The 16562-nt window shown below is 41.2% G+C and overlaps 1 protein-coding gene and 1 non-coding gene across 3 annotated transcripts in view; both read left to right on the top strand.

The window, feature by feature from the left end:
- Nucleotides 1–16562, top strand: part of PRKCH (protein kinase C eta) — a 230490-nt gene that overhangs the window by 70737 nt on the left and 143191 nt on the right. The window lies entirely within an intron of this gene.
- Nucleotides 13004–13110, top strand: LOC113601728 (U6 spliceosomal RNA). The gene has a single exon (XR_003423002.1). It is a non-coding gene; the product is annotated as a U6 spliceosomal RNA (small nuclear RNA).

Genomic DNA, 16562 nt, shown 5'->3' on the forward strand with positions numbered 1-16562 from the left:
AACTTTATGGGACTTGGGCTTCAGATTCACTGTCCCACAGTGAGAAACAGAAATCTCATCTCCTTTCTTTCAGCCTTCTAGTTCTTGCTTTTTGTGGACCTTGCACATGCACTTGCACAGATTGGAGGAGTTAATAGATTTGGGGATTCTTGTCTCTGTGGCCTTCTTTTCAGGTGTTCTCTGCTCAGTTTCCATTCATCTGTTTCTGAATCTTGTCATTTTACCCCTCAAGCCGATGAAACCCTAGCTTTCTGTTTGAATTCTGTTGATTTGACCCTTTGCAGCGGGCGGAATAATCTTGGGAGATGGCCCATAAATAATGGATCTTGACCAGTGCAACTCCCTTCTTTCACATGTCAGATTCCCTCCAATTTCTGTCCTTTTTTGGTTGCTCTCCAGTGTTTTTAACTAATTGTTTTAAGATATATTTTATAGAGGCTTTAATTCTTTTCGGTGGGAGGGTTAGCCAATTAAAAACTACGCCACCATTACTAAAATCTTTGTGAACGTTTTTAAGCATGTGGCTTAGTGGTTTGTCCATTTGATGTTGGCATTTTGCAAATTGGTGACGCCTTTGAAAATTGGTTTTCTCTCCTCTCAGCTGACTGTTCTTATTCGTGTGGGCGAATTGTTTTAATGTTAATGTTTAATTTTTCTGTCGTCTCAGTTGTTGCATCTTATCAGATGTTTTGCTCCAATATGGAAATTAGCAGAGATGTGTAATACTTGGACATGAAAAAGCAGTCCAGATTCGTTTGATCTGCTCACAGACCTTTTTGTTTTGCTTGGTATCTTGTACATAGGGGGTTTGTGAGAAAAATGAGTCCACTGAGAGTGCAAATAAAATAGAATGTGATATCACAGACCACTGTTGCTAGAACATTCTCATAGCACATGGAACATGGCCAAAACCATGGTATAGACAAACCCAGGCATGAGAGAAGTGACAGAGTAGGAAGTGGGTCAGGTTCTCCATGTGTTGAACTATCTTTCTACGCTAAGTTACATGGGAGTAAGGCCATGGACATTAGACCACATCTGGATGTGCTGTAGTCATTATGTGACTTCTTTTTTTAAGAGTTATGCCACCTCTGTAGGACTAAATTATACTAAGGTTCTATCCTCTTTAAATGTACACCGGCAACACTAAAACACTGGCACTGGAATTCTTACGGATGTTCTTATTATATTAATTTATTAGTTTTAATGATAAGAAGAAACAAATGCCAAATATTACTAGGGCTGGGTTCTTACCAGGTCATTGCAAGGGTAGCCCTTTTAGAGGTGACCCTGGGTAAAATTGCGAGGCTGGCCGAGTTCCTCCGTGGTAAATCCTACATCCCCTGTAAGTTAGTTCTTTTTGCTCTCTGCCTTTAACTGTGTCTTAAAGACGCGAGGAGATGCCTAGTGATCTCCTCTCTCTAGAAACAGTTGGCAATAAGGAAGATAGTGAATTCATGGGCGAATTCACACTGAAGTGATAGTGATCAATATCTTGGTACTCTACTCCTCTTAGGTGTGGCTGCATATTTTAAAAGATGCTAAAATTGATGTTTTATCCATGAGAAATAGATTTTTAATGTTGACATTTCAGGAGCGGTGGCATCTATGTGCGGGATGTATTTTAGAACCTCGGATCTATTCTCTCTAGACTGTGGGAGCATTACCTTGTCATGTTGGCTCCTAAGCTGGGGCACAGCTTGGGTTTGCACATTGCTGCTGCTTTAGAGCACAGCTCCCTTGTCACATGCAGAGAACGTGATAGCTGCCTCTCTGTGTTACATGAGGAAATGGAGCCCCACCATGTGCCTGCTATAGCTGTGGCAGCGGCCTGAGCCTGGCAGTGTGAGAATGTCCCTGGTTTGGCTTCACTCCTGTCAGCCACTCTAGGTTATCCTTGGCCATAAAATGACAGGCTGACAGATAGGATATTTGGAGCTCTAGTTCTTATCTTTTTTTTTTTTTTTAGTTTTTTTTTAATGTTTGTTTAGTTTTGAGAGAGACAGAGACAGAGCACAAGTGGGGAAGGGCAGAGAGAGAGAGAGAGAGAGAGAGAGAAAGGGAGACACAGAATCTGAAGCAGGTTCCAGGCTCTGAGCTGTCAAGACTCGAGGTTCGAACTCATGAGCCGTGAGATCGTGACCTGAGCTGAAGTCAGATGTGCGACCGACTGAACCACCCAGGCGCCCCTGGGGTTCTAGTTCTTATCTTGGATGCTGAAGGACTTTATATTAAAAAAGCACTATGAAGTCGGGCCTGCCCAGCGTCTCGGGATGTCAAACGAGCATCAGCCTGGGATCCCTGAGGGATGGTCAAAGCTCGAGAAATATCGGTTGAGCTTCAGGGTGCATCTGAGGCTGTGGTTTTGAAGGTCAGATGTTAAAATGTGTAATGCTTTGCAAACTATAGAGTGCTTTACGAAAGTATGCTAGTGGGGTTCCTGTCTCCATGTTCCTATTATGGTAACAAGACCCCTGCCTGGGACCCCATGAATACTCAAGCAGGTTTGTTTTATTTTGACATTATATTTTCAGAAGCCTCAAGAAGTTAGTGAACAATGACTAATATGCTCCTGACTTATCTCTATGCCTATTTTCCTTTCATGACTTCCTTTAGGAGTTCTGCCACCAGCTCAGATTCTAGAATTCCAAAGCTCTCCTTAAGAAATTGCTTACATGGGGCAGTGATCTACGATATACAGGACTGGTATTAGGAGCTGCTGACTACTCCTCATTTCTTCCTCTCTCATTTTCTTATCTGTCATTAATTACACTGAAATAGCAGCTAAGGCAAAAAAGCTTTTATTAAATGTAAGACATGACTGAGAAAGGACATGGGAAACACCTGCTGGGTGCAGACCTGTGATTCGCCACAGATGCTGGGGAGATAAAGATGAACAGGACTTAGGCACTTTCCTAAGGGAGCTCGTAGGAGAGGGGGTAGACGCACCCTATGTGTGCAGGACAGGCACCCAGGTCCCACCATGGGAATGGGTCCAAGGCATGGTCGTGGCGTGTAGGAATGTGTAATCAGATCAGCCAGAAGGTTTTAGAGAAAGCTTCACAGGGGAGGTGATGTTTAAAGGAAGTTCAAATGATAAATAGAAATGTGCCAGGAGGGGAGGATAGTTTAAGAGGGGAAGACAGTTTGTACAGAGGCACAGAGGTAACAGAGCAGCAGCATGTTCCAGAAACTGAAAGTGGTGGGGAGGCATCGGAGTTTGAGGAGTGTGAGGGAGATGTGGCCAGACACGTGGGAGGGCCTTCTGTGATGGTTTGCCTGGAACGGTCACAGTTTTGTCTCCTGTACCAGGGTAACTATTAACAGGGCCACCTTTCACTCTCAAAAGGTTAGAAGATAAATTACGTGGGCATATCACTTCTAGGTTAGTAGAAGTGATGGGTGCCAATGAAGAGTTCTAAGCAGAGAGAAATAAGATCTCCTTTGGTAGCAGTGGGTTCCAGGGGCTGGGAGCTAGGGGGTGTTAGAGCCTAAGAGGAGACAAAGGTGTGGAAAGCTTTTAAGAGACTATTAAAGTTGTCTAAGAGAGAGCTTCGTAGAGCCTGGTTTAAGTTGGAATCTGTGGAGGTGGATGGAGAGAAGGGGACAGCTGTGATAAATGTATACATAGTGTAACCAACAGGAGTTGGCGGCTCACTGGATGTCAGGGATGAACAGGGATGAGTCTCAAATGATATTGTGGAGTCATTCACCAGGGTAGAAATAAAGGAATGGAAGGTGATGAATTCAGCTTGAATAGGTGGAGTTTGAAATGCTTGTGGGAAACCCAAGTGGAGATGTCTAGGAGGAATTGGAAATAAGAACGTGAAGTCTGGCAAGAGATCTGGTCCCAAGATATAGCTGTAGGTGTCAGTGAAAGACGGATCTATGGCCCAGCAAGGAGATTGAGAGACAAAACCAAGGCTGACCGACAGCAGAACTCTGTGGAACACCAGCACGTAATGACTCCAGCTCATGGATTACAACCTGTCCAATCGCTTCTCGGCCTTTTGGCTAAGATCAAGCATGCAATCTGTCCCACTCAGTCAAGCTATGTTGAGGGTTTACTGAATGAACACCCATTTTGTTTATATATTCATCACTCATTCAGTAATGTTTGAGTGCTTACTGTGTGCCAGGGACTGTCTCACCAAATAGCATAATGTCTTTCAAATTGGCATCAAAATGTTTGATAATGAAGTTTGAATAAAGAGCAGCACACAAAAGGCTTTGAAAAGTAACGTTTGAATGGGCGTTAACTGTAGTAGCTCCAAAGTTTGGTACAGTGTGCTGTGTGCGGGTTTATTCTTAAGGCTGGTGTAAGAATGAATCTGCTCAAAAACCTACAGAGCTCCTCACTGAATTAAGACGGAACATGAAAAACTCTTCGTGTAAGTCCCGCACGGAGCCGAAGGCATAATGTTATCAACTGCATCAGAAACCCGTCACCATTGTTCATCTTAACAAAGGCGTTGCTCTTGATCAGATGCAGAATTCCCCTAAGCAGTGCTGTTGAAGTAGACGCGGACGAAGTGATTTGTTATTTTGAAGAAGCTGTCTTGTGTGTCACTCTTTATTTCATTCTGACTAAACCTTTCTGGGGCTAACAACTGGATCTGCAACCTAACCAAGACGAAATTGATTGTGGTGATGAAACAGACCTAGATTTCAGTGCCACTGCTGGATGCTGACAGAATGGCAGAATCTGACCCTGTTTATGCTTGTCGCTGTATTGGAATAATTTTTACCTAGAAGAGTGGAGTGACCAAACCACAACCCGAAGAAACCCAACCGAGATTGAAATAAAGGAATCTGATGAAAACGCATCAGAGTGAATTGATAACTGCTATACTTGGAAGAGAAGTAACAGAGAGAAATTAAGTCAAAATAGTGATATCTCCGTGTGAGAACAAATCAAAAATATGTTGCTGCATTGTTATCCTGCTAAGAAATATGGTGTGAGATTTTAAGATTAGGTTTGCCTAAGTGAAGTCTGCCTGACTTACGGTACCTCAAATTTAAATGGTTGGTCCCTAGAAAGAAAAATACAGTCACCACCATCTGTGAGGTAGCTCTGCTTAAAAAGTCAAGCCTGAATCTGGTCAGGCTTCCAGATCTACTCACCGGGTTAGAGGGCGGGAACATTTTTTTTTTTAAATTTTATTTATTTATTTTTAATTTTTTAAAAATGTTTTATTATTTTTGAGAGAGAGAGAGACAGAGAGCAAGCAGGGAAGGGGCAGAGAGGGAGACACAGAATCAGAAACAGGATCCAGACTCTGAGCTGTCCACACAGAGCTCAATGCAGGGCTCGAACCCACAGACCACGAGATCATGACCTGAGCTGTAGTCCGCCGCCCAACTGACTGAGCCACCCAGGCACCTTGAGGACGGGAACATTTTAAATGACACTATGGGATGTTATCAGCAAAATCTAGACTGGAAAATTTTCCAGTATGAGAGACTTGGTTTTTTTCAACCACAAATTAGAAGAAAGAAAAGAGAGGGCGAGAAAACCAAAATAACAGAAGAGTGGCATATTCACCAGTTTCAATATATGGACCACATTTTATCCCAGTTCAAACACAAATTGTAAAACAAACAATAACGCCCAGGAAAGCACTGAGGAAATGGGAACAGGGATTGGAAATTATTAAGGAATTATTAATATTACTTAGGTATGATTATGGTATTGCAGTTGCTTAAAACAAAAAGGGGGCATCTGTTAGAGATAAACTTTGAAATATTTACTAGTGCAATTGTTTGATATTTGACTGGAGCATTTAGTCCATTTACATTCAGAGAGATTATCGCAAGATACAAATTTAGTGCCATTGTGTTACCTGTAACGCTGGTGTTTCTGGTGGTGGTCTCTGTTCTTTTCTAGTCTATATTTGAGATTTACCTTAGAATAATCAAGAAGTGGGAGGAGGGAATGGGGTACAGATAAAATCAGATTAGCCATGAATTGATTGATGAAGCTGGGTGTGGGCTACATGTGGGTTTGCTAGACTCTTCTATTTTTGTGTGTGTTTGAAATTGTATTTAATAAGTAAAAAATCAAGATAAAACTTCACATTAAAAAAAAGCTATTTCCTAGACAAAAACCAGAATCTGGGTTGCCTCTGTATCATCAATATGCTGCTTTAACTTCAAACACATATTACCTATCCTCATTTATAAATTAAAGCTGGTGTTTGTTGGCTCCTTTTTTTTTTTTGTCTCTCTATATTTTATCATTAATTCCCAATTTTTATATATTGTGAAGAGGCAAGTTAAAAATTATGACTAAGGTACTTCAGTACATTTTTTTAAAGTTCTAAATAAATACTAAGCCGTGAGTCAAAAACGGCAGGTAGGAAGAGATGAGTAAGATAATTCCCTTCCTTCCATCGTACAGTTCTCACTTAAAATGAATGACAAGTAAATCATCTCCTACTAACAATTACATAACATTTTGTACTTGCAAAGTTTAATTTTAAGATAGTTTCCTAAAAGAATAAAGTAAATCAGAAAAATTAACGGTAGAAGTGTCTTTATGAAGATAGTAAGACAGAAGTTCTGTGAGGACAAGCTTTTTCTCCAGAAATCCCCAAGCATGCATGAAGGTATTCTGTACCAGAGTTTGTTTTGGCAAGGGGTGGGTGGGTAACTTCTCAAAAAACAAAAATACAACCTGACCAAACAGTTGTCATTTGTGGATTTGAAGCTTGTCTAGAAAACTTTGCTAAAACTTGGACTTGCTTCCCTTCTTTCAGACTCTTACTATGTTACTGGATATTCATTTCTCCTGGGGAGAATATGGAAGGTGCACTTGAATTTTGGGATCTGTTTATTCTTTTTGCCAAAGAAGTGCATTACTGTGTAGAGTAAGGCCTGATTGTTTTATTTTTGGGGGGGGGGCATTGCCTCAGTGTTTAGCTCAAATTTCCTGTGTCAAACCATTGGTTTAAGACTAATTAAGCTCTGTGCTCAATCATTGTGGCCTCATGCATGAAGGCAGATCAAACATGTTACCGTTTGAAAGCTGCAACCCACAGTTTCTCACTGTGTCTAATGCTCACAGTGAATGTCAGTTTTATAGGGAAAAAGGTTATCTCTGATGGAGGTTGATGTTCGGTATTCCTTTCTCGTGTTTCAAGCCAGGTGGCAGCATGTTGATTTAATTTTTTTTAATTTAGCTTTTATACCAATGTTTCGTTCCTTTGCTATATTCAGCCTGAGAAGCGAGGGGGCATTTCAGTTTTGGTCCAAGCGGTTCTGTGGCTACCACTGGAAATGAATGCCAGGTTGAGGAAAGGGCAGGAGAGAAAGAGGCTTTGAGGGAGTGAAAAAAGAAGGGAAACTGGAAATGGAAGATACTTTTAAGGGAGGGAGGCTAGTTGTCCAGTGTTATAGTTTGCCTGCTTCTCCTTTCCATCACAGCCAGTTCATTTACTGAATGCCTCCTGAGGACCAGGTACTGGGCTTGGCCTTAATTTAACAAACAGCAGCGGTCGTTCTTGTTTTATTTTCTTTCTGGAAGTGGGATGGCCTCTTACCCTGATAATAGGTGACCTCTCTATTTCATCCAGTCCCGTGTATTATGTCATTTGCTCCCCACACCAAATTTCAGAGGCTGATGTGATGTTCAATATGCAAATGGTGAATCCAGCTCAGAGGCACTGGTTGCCGTGGTCTCTTGGGTGGTAAGTGCCAGATGCAGGCACAGCTCAGACTGGGGTGCTGAGGTCCAGTATCCTTCTAGGTCGCCCAGTTATCTGGGAGGCATTTTGTGTTTTCTCTTTATTCTACCTTGGAAGGAAACTGTCTTCTAGGTGGTATAATCTCACCCTCCTTAGAGTTTTGTCATCTTTTGGGATGATATGTTTTTGCAAGGCTTCCCTTGGGTTCCTCATTTTTAAACTTAAAGACTGATGTTCACCTGGAAAAGGTGCTGTCTTCTCAGATGTCAGACATGGATCAGAGAACTCTAGAAAGAATGAGCTTGAGATTTGTTCAAGTTTTACTGGGATTATCAGTAGGTTCTTTTAATGCAGATCTTAAACTAGAACTTGGAAGGAATTAAAAAGTAAATAAGTTCAGCCTAGGGTATGATCGGCATATTTGTGTAGTTATACCCCAATCACCATTGGCTTCATCCTGACTACTCTTACTTTCATTAACTGTTGATGGAAACACTCTTAAGTGGTGGTTTTATTCAGAATTTTTCGATTGCTTCTCAAAGTAAGGTTAGACAGACCTCTGAGGGTTCTGAAGACCTATTCAGGAGGTCTGTCGTTCAAAACTATTTATTTATAATACGAAGATGTTATTTGCCTTTTTAAGTGTACTGTCATTCGCTCAATGGTGCAAAAGAAATGATGGGTAAAACTGCTGACACCTTGGGATGAATCAAGACACCCAGCTATGCAGTTAACATTAGTGTAGCCAACGTCTTCTGCACTGCCAGACAATTGCAGTGAAAAAAAAAAATAGTTTCACTTAATGTCTTCGATGAAGCAGTAAACATTATCAATGTATTAAGCTCAACCTTGGGCTATATATCTTTATAATCTGTGTGCTAAGATGGGAATTAGGCATAAAGCGTTTCTGCTACATTCTCAAATACTATCATGTCTCAAGGAAAAACACTTGTATGATTGAGTTGTTAGCTGAGCTAGTTGTTTGTTTTTCGTGGAGCACCATTTTTACTGGAAAGAATGACAAACTGTAGTAATGGAGCTTTGGGAATTTCTCAGGTATTTTCTTTAAACTGAATAAAGTGAGCCTATTGTGAATGGATTGTTTCCAGGAAACAACTGTGATTGGATACCAGTGATAGAATTGGCTCCTCCAAGACATAATTACAATCTCGGAAAACATATATCTACCATTATGAGCTTGTCAGCTTGCAATACTTAAAAAAAAAAGACTTTTCTCATGAGTTTGTTTTTGATATTAATTAGCAATTGTGTTTTTAAATATTGTATAGTAAAATGTGTCAGCATTTGGAAGATCTTTATGATTCAGTGAATTCATATCTTCAAAATGGCTGATGCAAGGTGTTATGAAACCATGTATGGGTTCGAACACACGAACCACGAGATCATGACCTGAGCTAAGGTCAGATGCTTAACCAACTGAGCCACCCAGGCGCCCCTTGAGTCTTTAATTTTTAAGACTATAAAACGCTACCGAGACCAAATTATTTTTAGAATTTATAGTTTAATTTTTCCCTTTATCTTTTTTTCAGAAGCCCAGCACTTTTAATTTAGTGACCACAGAAAGAAGGAACTGACAAATACTTGTGTATGTTGTATGGGGGACTGATGTTAGGTGACAATCAGGTGATACAGGTAACAGAATAATTCAGCAATTTTTTGACACTGTCATCCTGTTTTTCTAGTTATTTTTACTGTGCAGTGAACTTTTTCAGCCAGTTACAAGCCCTTTCTCATCAAAAGAGAAGGTCCAGAAGTGACACCCAAACAACCGGAAGCTGACGGTGGTTTCTAACCTGGGAGATGGCCATTCCGGGTAGCTTTATGCTACACCTCTGCTTGCTTCCAGCAGAACAAGGCAGTCACAGTACTTCTGAGCAAGTGGTTAGAGGTGTAAGTGCTAAAAGCTGAACCTCTAAAATAGCTCAGAGATCTATGGATGGAAGTATCAGCACGTTCACTTCCTGGGGCACTTGCTTATTAACTAGCATGCTGCTTTGAAAACACAGAGTCAGACTAGTCTCTTAATTTTCTGAAGCTTCATTTTGTTGTTGTTGCTGTTGAAATTACATTAATGTGGTATTCTTTGAGTGGAACTGAGATTTAGGTAAAACAGAAATGAGTTCATTTTTTGATGGAAAATTAATTGCTCCAGAGTCTATTTTCATTATGCTTCAGTCTCCTTTCTAGCAACCCCTGACCTCTCAGCTCTTTGTTTCAGATGAAGAGCCAGTTATCCTGTCAGCCCTTTGCTTCGGTTTTCCCCAATAACTCTCTGCCCTGTGTCAGTGGGCAGGTAGAGAGGAGGAAGACCTGTTTCTTCCCTTCTCTCCTGAAACTTATCTTCAGCATCATGGTTTCATCCTGGTGTCTGAGATTTCTCTTCTGGGGCTCAAGTCAGTGCTGAAGGACTCCCTGTAGGAGGTTGAGAGTATGTGTGTGGGGAGGTGGGGGCACAGCGGGCTTAGATTTTTGTAAGTGGCAATTTAGTTCTCACATTATTTTGGAAAAAATTGGTAGCTACCTCTATGAATTTACATTTGGTTACACAATGCACTGGGCTGAGCAATGCTTGTAAATTATTACCCCTTGGGTCTGGTGGATCAAAAGGACTATCCACATATACACACAGGGAATATGTATGTGTGGCATTATGTGCAGTATGTATGCATGTGCTTATTAATGACACTAATTGATTCCCACAGAATTCAAAGTTTGGTGTGTGGGAGGAGACAAACGATTAGATAAATTAACATAATATGCCAAGTGATAAATGCCATGGAAAAAATAAGACAGGGTCACGACAGAGAGGAGGGTTGGTGTGTGTTGTTCTTTTCCCATGAGATGGCCTTTGTGCCAGAGATCTGAAGGGAAGGAGGGAGTGGACAGGGCTGTCTGGGGGGAAGAAGGAACAGGAAGTACACAGACCCTAAGGGGCGGGGCATGGTTGGTGAGTGAGAGTTGCAGCGGTAGAGGAACATGGCTGGGCTATGACATCCTGGGGAGGTGCCCGGCGTCCTGGCAGGCATAAGGTCAGCACCCTGGTACTGTCACTTCCCTGTGGGGGAGCATGTCTTGTTACTTAAGTGAAGTTCACTTATATTTGAGGCTGGCTGATTGAACATAATCTTTTCTCCTTTGGCTAGGGTCTTGAAAAGCACCATATTACATCCTTTTACAATGATTTAACGTAAGTTGCTGAAGCCTGAACTATTTTAAGTTCATCTTGAAGACTTTCCCAAGTTCTCTGAACTCCAGTGTGGTTTCTTATTGTTCTAAGCTAAATTAGGATCCATTACACAGCTTAGTAAGCATTAAAAGTTCAAATCAACTTTTTGGAGATCCATAACAAGTCCGTGCACCTCTCAATGTAATGAGCTATAATTCAATTCTGTTTGTGTGGGTTATTAAGAAATTACTTTTGTGTACTTCACCCACTTAAAAGAGAGAAAACTTAGGCTTAGCTGGAGTCTTCTGTTCTTGAACTTGGGTGGGAACTATCATTTGTTGGGAAGTGTTTTGGGTTTTATTATTATTATTATTATTATTATTATTATTATTATTTTTACTTAAGTAATCTCTACACCCAAAGTAGGGCCCAAACTCATGACCCTGAGGTCAAGAGTCACATGTTCTACCAACTGAGCCATGTAGGTGCCCCTTGTGAAGTATTAATAAATGTTAGTGATACATCTAGTAAACATCTGGGGAGGTAAATAGATTGGAGCTTGATCTGGGTGCTCTGTTGGGACTTAATATATAACTTCTAGAAGCTTAGTTCTAATTGAATTTTGTTGATACTCCCTGTTTCATGTAAACGAGTATACTTCCAATATCTGAGTCCTTGGATTGGGATTTACCAAGTACTGAAAATAGGGCCTTTAAAAACTACGAGATAGCAAGAGAGGATCTGTTTTAGAGCAATGAAATCACTTAAGAATTTTGAAAGATATAGAGATTCTCATGCCCCAGACTGAATTGGAATCTCTGGGGAAAAGGCCAGGGAAACAGATTCCTAATAAGCATGTTGGCTGGTTCTAATGGTTATCCACATTTCAATACCCTTGTTGTATCCTAAATCATTTCTAATGTGATTAATGGAAAATTTTGACAGTTGGGAGGTTTGCTAGTTGAAGAAAAAGAACATGTAGGAAGAAGAAAAAACCAAAGATGGGAGTATATTACTTCAGTGTAGTCTTTTAAGCTGACAAAACACCTAATGTTTTCTTTTAAGAGCTTTTAAAAATACTGTGACATAGACAGGTCAGGTTACAGTTTTTGTGCTTTTAGGAGGAGAAAATGAGACTCAGTGCTAAGGGCCTTGCTAATGTCTGCAAACACTCAGGGCTAATGCTGAGACTCAAGCCAGGCTTAAAAGTGGTAAAAGCAGGCTGGGAGTGTTGACAGTATAGCCTATCGGCTATTGGACTGGAGACAAGTTATAGTATTTCCCTTCTCTTAGAGCAACTGGGACCAGAAAAAGGCAATTTACAGTGATTCTAGTTACAATGGAAGCCAACATTACAAAAAATGTAAGTTTCAAAGCGTTTGCTTGGTACTCCGCCTTTGAAAATTATGAAAGTCAGTTTCTTTCTTATATTTATCAGGGTTGAGCTTACAATGATACCTTTATGCTAATTCTTAGAACTCTTAGATCAAATAACTCAGATGTGTACTTTTCTGACTGATTTGAAGGCATAACATTTTCCATTTCATGATAACTTTCTCAACAATGTCATGAAAAGGAATGTATGTAGAAGTATTTGAAGACATCATCAGTTTCTCCAAAGGCTGGGCATGGCTCCATCGGTGTTGATCTTTTCTTCATTGGTGATGGACCTATACCTGGATTTACTGTATCAAGGGTTTGTTGTGATTGGAGAAGCTTGTCAGTGAATTTCATGATCTACATCAGCTACAAGATCTCACTTTGATCTGGTACCTAATTGTTATTGTGTATGTTGTTGCATGGGATGTATCTGATACTCATACTGAGAACAGTAGCCATTCATAGGCAGGGCAAGAACAGGGTAGGTGTAAGCAGGGAGGAATGTCTGAGAAGGGACTCATTTAAAAGTGCTTAGTGTGTTCATTGGCGACCAGTTTTATGCTTTGAGCATTAAGTTTACCTATATCAATATCACTATTGTGGGGATTTGGGGTAATGAAAACTCAGATGATGAGTTAGGGTATAATAACTCTTAATGCAAGTTGATAGTGTTCGGATGCCGTTCTGTAGAAGGGACTACATATCCCGGTATCACCATCTTATCTAATGCTTACTTAAAATCTGCCCAGGTGTGTTCGATTTGGTGGCATATATACTAAAATTGGAACGATATGGAGGAGATTAGCATGGCCCCTGTGCAAGGATAACATGCAAATCCGTGAAGTCTTTCATATTTTTTGTACGATTCCTTTCACAGTTCATATGAAAGTTCCTTTTATAGTTCATAGTTTCATGTCCATCATAGGGAAAGCAATGGAAACAGAGAGTAGATGAGTGGTTGCCTAGGGCTGATGGAAGTGATTGCCTTTATGGATGATGCAAGTGTTCCAAAACTTGTGGTGATTGTTTCGGAATTGAAAAAAAAAAAAATCCACCAGGTAACAATACCTGGAGCAGTTCTTTATAACAGAGGACTTGAGGAAGGATTCACTGACACAGACCGAAGCTTATCTCTGGAAGAGAACCATCAGGATTTTATTAATATATTAATAAGTGATGATTCAGTAATACTCTAGTATTTCCTGCTGGCCCCTCGGTGAGGACACTGTGGGAACATTCATCCAGGATGCAGAGAGAACAGTTTCATAGTTCTGCTCAAGTGCACCTGTGACAGGTCATGTCTTGTTCCACGCCTCTGCCTCAGGTGTTGCAGGGCCCCCGTTGGAGGCCTCTGATTCCTCCATTCTTGGTCGTTGCCTCTGGGAATGCTCGTAGGTCACTCTAAATCCAGTCTTTATGGGCCTTTTGTCTAATATGCAGAATATTGGCTGCGTGCTGGCTGTGTCTGTTTGGACCATGAACTGCTCATGGGCTGAAATGGGCCCATAGACCACCTTTGTTTTGCGTGTGGCCTAGTACAATGTTTTTGAAGTTTCCCCCTGTGAACTCTTCAGACAGGGCAGGGCTCTCCAGAGCACTGCCTTAGTCAGCACCTGTTGTTGTCCAAATTCCCTCTGACGTCACACCTCCCCGTCTCCATCTCTCACGTTGTATCTGAGCATTTGTTCAGTGTGTTTATTCAGCGCTGTATGGTGGCTATGGGGGCACTTTTAATCGTCTTTTAAGAAGGATCACTTCTTTGCTGGAGTCAACTGAAAAACACTTTGGCTTTGCTGAATACCATAAAGGTTCCTCTCTTGGACTCTTAGCACCCCAACCTACCCAGAGGATCTCCCACTTACAGCTTGGGGTGATGCAGAGTTTCACTGTTATGAGGAGTTTGGGGGAAGAGTAAAGAGAGAAATCTTTGTTTTGTTTTATAATCCAGGAGATAAGTCAGGCTTTATTTCTTGTGTTTATTTATTTTTTATTTACATTTTGTTATTTTTTAAATTTACATCCAGATTAGTTAGCATCTGGTGCAGCAATGATTTCAGGAGTAGATTCCTTAGTGCCCCTTACCCATTTAGCCCATCCCCCCCCCACAACCCCTCCAGTAACCCTCTATTTGTTTTCCATATTTAAGAGTCTCTTATGTTTTGTCCCCCTCCCTGTTTTTATATTATATTTGTTTCCCTTCCCTTATGTTCATCTGTTTTGTCTCTTAAAGTCCTCATGTGAGTGAATTCGTATGATTTTTGTCTTTCTTTGATTAATTTCACTTAGCATAATACCCTCCAGTTCCATCCACATAGTGGCAAATGGCAAGATTTCTTTCTTTTGGATTGCCAAGTAATACGCCAGTGTGTGTGTGTGTGTGTGTGTGTGTGTGTGTGTGTGTGTTTATACATACCACATCTTCTTTATCTATTCATCCATTGATGGACATTTGGGCTCTCGCCATACTTTGGCTATTGTTGATAGTGCTGCTATAAACATTGGGGTGATGGACATTTGGGCTCTTGCCATACTTTGGCTATTGTTGATAGTGCTGCTATAAACATTGGGGTGCATGTGTCCCTTCGAAACAGCACACCTGTATCCCTTGGATAAATACCTGGTAGTGCAATTGCTGGGTTGTAGGGTAGTTCTATTTTTAGTCTTTTGAGGAACCTCCATACTGTTTTCCAGAGTGGCTGCACCAGTTTGCATTCCCACCAGCTGTGCAAAAGAGATCCTCTTTCTCCGCATCCTCGCCGACATCTGTTGTTGCCGGAGTTGTTGATGTTAGCCATTCTAAGTCAGGTTTTTTAGATAGTAGGTCACTTTTAGTGATTCTTTCAGCTTCATGAATGCCCCAAAACTTATTTTCTGGTGTTAGTGTTAATTCTTTCCTTAATAGACCCTTATAGACAGAATGCCCTGGGAAATCCTATCGAGGATCTCTTACTGTGTTTGAGATGTGAGGTGGGTGGTGGAAGGGCATCAGCTTCAGATGAGAGCAACCGGCTCTGCTCCCTGTACTTCCTAGCTGTGTGGCCTTGAGCAATGGTTGCCTTACATGAAAAACATGGGGCTAGTGGCATCTATCCCCAGGGTGTTGTGCATAAGCAAGCATGCACATACCCACAAAGGGCTGCATTAGGACCTGATGCAGATTATGTACCCACCCATTTTGGAAGGAAATCCATACCCAAGTTACTCCACATACTTGGTGGAAATCATCTAAAAGGCACTAAGAAAAGTCTGATGACATAAGTCTCCTTTCTTGGACATTGTTTCAAATCCTAGACAAACACTGAGCTTGGCACATGTGTCAGATTCTGGGAGGGTGCAAAGTACATCCTGGTGTGTGTGTCAGAGTGCCTTCAGTAGGAGTTACCATAGTCAGTGAAGCTGTGAGTGGGAGAGAAGGTGTGGAAGGATGGCTACCTGTGAGGGGAGCATTACTTTGCCAGTTTCCTGCTGGCTGGGCCCTTGGGAACATATGTTGCCCCTATTCCTAAATCTGCCCATTAGAGCCAATGCTACCCTTAGCCCTAAGTCACTCCTTGAGGATCTAGATAATGTCTAGATTGATGCCGCTGGCATTTCCTTGTCAGGACTGATTGTGTCATGGATTGTGTGGTGTGTGTGTGTGTGTGTGTGTGTGTGTGTGTGTGTGTGTGTGTGTGTGTATAGACCAGCTCTATTCATGAGCAGCCCCACTGCCATGGGTGCTTTATAGGAATGTTGATAGGACAACATAGGGATTAGAGGTCTATTCTCCTGTCTAGCATGACCAAAGGAGCAGTGGACCCAGGCATTTCCTCTTTGGGATCATATTGAAAACCAGACTCTGTGGTTGGTTAGTTCTTTAAGCACAGATGCACAATTGCAATGAGTGCTTTCTTCCAATAGCTATGTTAAGATGAATGAGTTAATGTTTTCAAGACATTTCTAGGTCCCAGAAAGAAGGTGTGTTTTAAAGGCGGATTGTATAAACTATTGGCTGTTAATTTCTTACCTCTAGAGGATCCAATATTAAATGCCAGGGCAGACATTGTAAATTGTCAGGCAGCATTGGCCCCTCTTCTCCACCTTTTTCCCCAGTACCAGGATTTTGTTAGGTCTGGTCACCAGCCTGACCCAAGTGCTGCCCATCAACTTGGAAAAGCCCTGGGTGTTTACTTTGTTGTTTATTCAAAAATTGCAGTTGGTTCACTCCATGTGCATATTTTTATAGTATTGGCCTCTCCCCAAATATTTGCCTTAGTTTATTAAATTACTTTCTCATTTATGAGTTCAAGTGTGTGTTGACTTTCGTGGTT

The sequence above is a fragment of the Acinonyx jubatus genome, chromosome B3, assembly GCF_027475565.1.
Source record: "Acinonyx jubatus isolate Ajub_Pintada_27869175 chromosome B3, VMU_Ajub_asm_v1.0, whole genome shotgun sequence".
Classification (NCBI taxonomy): Eukaryota; Metazoa; Chordata; class Mammalia; order Carnivora; family Felidae; genus Acinonyx; species Acinonyx jubatus.